Raw genomic sequence first — 4,033 nt, 5'->3', positions numbered from 1 at the left:
CTGGGCAGGGCATCTCTGAAAGAAAGGCTGCAGCATCAGTCAGGGGCTTATAGATAAAACTCCCATCCCCCTGGGTCAGAGCACCTGGGGGAAGGGGCAGCTGTGGGCACAGCTTCAGCAGGCTTAAACATTCCTGCCGGCTGGCTCTGAAGAGAGCAGCAAATCTCCCAGCACAGCACTAGAGCTCTGCTAAGGGACAGACTGCCTCCTTAAGTGGGTCTCTGATGCCCATGCCTCCTGACTGGGAGACAACTCCCAACAGGGGTTGACAGACACCTCATACAGGAGAGCTCTGGCTGACATCAGGTGGGTGCCCCTCTGGGACAAAGCTTCCAGAGGAAGGAGCAGGCAGCAATTTTTGCTGTTCTGGGGCCTCCACTGGTAATACCCAGCAAACAGGGTCTAGAGTGGAGCTCCAGCAAACTCCAGCAGACCTGCAGAAGAGGGGCCTGACAGCAGAAAAACTAACAAACAGAAAGCACTAACATCAACATCAACAAAAAGGACACCCACACAAAATCCCTATCCAAAGGTCACCAGCATCAAAGACCAAAGGTAGATAAATTCACGAAGATGAGGCAAAACCAGCACAAAAATGCTGAAAATTCCAAAAACCAGAATGCCTTTTCTCCTCCAAATGATCACAACTCCTGTCCAGCAAGAGCACAAAACCGGACAGAGAGTGAGTTTGACAAATTGACAGAAGTAGGCTTCAGAAGGTGGGTAATTACGAATCCTCTGAGCTAACGAAGCATATTCTAACCTAATGCGAGGAAGCTAAGAACCTTGATAAAAGGTTACAGGAACTGCTAACTAGAATAACCAGTTTAGAGAAAAACATAAATGACCTAATGGAGCTGAAAAACACAGCACAGGAACTTCGTGAAGCATACAAAAGTATCAATAACCGAATCGATCAAGTGGAAGAAAGGATATCAGAGATTGAAGATCAGCTTAATGAAATAAGGCATAAAGACAAGATTAGAGAAAAAAGAATGAAAAGGAACAAACAAAGCCACCAAGAAATATGGGACTATATGAAAAGACCAAACCTAAGATTGACTGGTGTCCCTGAAAGTGACAGGGAAAATGGAACCAAGTTGGAAACACACTTCAGGATATTATCCAGGAGAACTTCCCCAACCTAGCAAGACAAGCCAACATTCAAATTCAGGAAATACAGAGAACACCACTAAGATACTCCTCGAGAAGAGCAACCCAAAGACACATAATTTTCAGATTCTCCAAGGTTGAAATGAAGGAAAAAATGGTAAGGGCAGCCAGAGAGAAAGGTCAGGTTACCTACAAAGGGAAGCTCATCAGACCAACAGTGGATCTTTCTGCAGAACCCCCTACAAGCCAGAAGCCCCTACAAGCCCACTCAGAGGGCAGATGGGCAATATTCAAAATTCTTAAAGAAAAGAATTTTCAACCCAGAATTTCATATCCAGCCAAACTAAGCTTCATAAGCGAAGGAAAAACAAAATCCTTTCCAGACAAGCAAATGCTAAGGGATTTTGTTACCACTAGGCCTGCCTTACAAGAGCTCCTGAAGGAAACACTAAATATGGAAAGGAAAAACTGGTACCAGCCACTGCAAAAACATACCAAATTGTAAAGACCATCAACACTATGAATAAACTGCATCAACTAATGTGCAAAATAAACAACTAGCATCATGATGCCAGGATCAAATTCACACATAACAATATTAGCCTTAAATGTAAATGGGCTAAATGCCCCAATTACAAGACACAGACTGGCAAATTAGAAAAAGAGTCAAGACCCATAGGTGTGCTGTATTCAGGAGATCCATCTCTTGTGCGAAGACACACATAGGCTCAAAATAAAGGGATGGAGGAATATTTACTAAGCAAATGGAAAGCAAAAAAATAAAAATAAAATAAAAAAAGCAGGGGCTGCAATCCTAGTCTGATAACACAGGTTTTAAACCAACAAAGATCCAAAAAAACAAAGAAGGGCATTACATAATGGTAAAGGGATCAATGCAACAAGAAGAGCTAACTATCCTAAATATATATGTGCACCCAATACAGGAGCACCCAGATTCATAAAGCAAGATCTTAGAGACCTGTAAAGAGACTTAGACTCCCACACAATAGTAGTGAAATACTTTAACACCCCACTGTCAATATTAGACGGATCAATGAGATAGAAAAGGATATTCAGAACTTGAACTCAGCTCTGGACCAAGTGGACCTAATAGACATCTATAGAACTCTCCACCCCAAATCAACAGAATACACATTCCTCTCAGTACCACACAGCACTTATTCTAAAAATCAACCACATAACTGGAAGTAAAACACTCCTCAGCAAATGCAAAAGAATGGAAATCATAACAAACACCCTCTCAGACCACAGTGCAATCAAATTAGAACTCAGGATTAAGAAACTCACTCAAAACCACACAACTACATGGAAACTGAACTACCTTCTCCTGAATGACTAGTAGGTAAATAACTAAATTAAGGCAGAAATAAGTAAGTTATTTGAAACAAATGAGAACAAGAGACAGCACACCAGAATCTCTGGGACATGGCTAAAGCAGTGTTAAGAGGGAAATTTATAGCACTAAATGGCCACATCAGAAAGTGGGAAAGATCTAAAATTGAAACCCTAACATCACAATTAAAAGAACTAGAGAAGCAAGAGCAAACAAATTCAAAAGCTAGCAGAAGACAAGAAATAACTAGGATCAGAGGAGAACTGAAGGAGATAGAGACATAAAAACCCTTCAAAAAAAATCAGTGAATCCAGGAGCTAGTTTTTTCAAAAGATTAACAAAATAAATAGACCACTAGCCAGACTAATAAAGAAGAAAAGAGAGAAGAATCAAATAGACACAATAAAAAATGATAAAGGGGATATGACCATTGATCCCACAGAAATACAAACTACCATCAGAGAATACCATAAACATCTCTACACACACACACACACACACACACACACACACACACACACCCCCTAGAAAATCTAGAAGAAATGGATACATTCCTGGACACATACACCCTCCCAAGACTAAACCAGGAAGAAGTTGAATCCCTGAATAGACCAATAACAACTTCTGAAATTGAGGCAGTCATAGCCTACCACCAAAAAAAAGCCCAGGACCAGATGGAGTCACAGCTGAATTCTACCAGAATTACAAAGAAGAGCTGGTACCATTCCTTCTGGAAGGATTGCAAACAACAGAAAAAGAGGGACTCCTCCCTAACTCATTTTATGTGGCCAGCATCATCCTGATACCAAAACCTGGCAGAGACACAACAAAAAAAGAAAATTTCAGGCCAATATCCCTAATGAACATCGATGTGAAAATCCTCAATAAAATACTGGCAAACCAAATCCAGCAGCACATCAAAAAGCTGATCCACCATGATCAAGTTGGCTTCATCCCTGTGATGCAAGGTTGGTTCAACATATGCAAATCAATAAATGTAATCCATCACATAAACAGAACAAATGACAAAAACCGCATGATTATCTCAATAGATGCAGAAAAGGCCTTCAATAAAATTCAACATCTCTTAATGATAAAAGCTCTCAATAAACTAGGTATTCAGGGAACGTATCTCAAATTAATAAAAGTGGTTTATGACAAATCCTTAGCCAATATCATACTGAATGGGCAAAAGCTGGAAGCATTCACTTTGAAAACCAGCACAAGACAAGGATGCCCTCTCTCACCACTCCTATTCAACATAATATTGGAATTTCTTGCTAGAGCAATCAGGCAAGAGAAAGAAATAAAGAGTATTCAAATAGTAAGAGAGGAAGTCAAATCGTCCCTGTTTGCAGACAACATGATTGTATATTTAGAAAACTCCATCGTCTCAGTCCCAAAACTCCTTAAGCTGATAAGCAACTTCAGCAAAGTCTCAGGATACAAAATCAATGTGCAAAAATCACAAGCATTCCTATACACCAATAATAGACAGAGAGCCAAATCATGAGTGAATTCCTATTCATAATTGCTACAAAGAGAATAAAATACCTAGGAACACAA

Source organism: Macaca nemestrina, chromosome X (assembly GCF_043159975.1).
Source record: "Macaca nemestrina isolate mMacNem1 chromosome X, mMacNem.hap1, whole genome shotgun sequence".
In the NCBI taxonomy this organism is placed as follows: domain Eukaryota; kingdom Metazoa; phylum Chordata; class Mammalia; order Primates; family Cercopithecidae; genus Macaca; species Macaca nemestrina.
The sequence above is the reverse complement of the archived record's forward strand: the minus strand, read 5'-3'. Positions refer to the sequence as shown.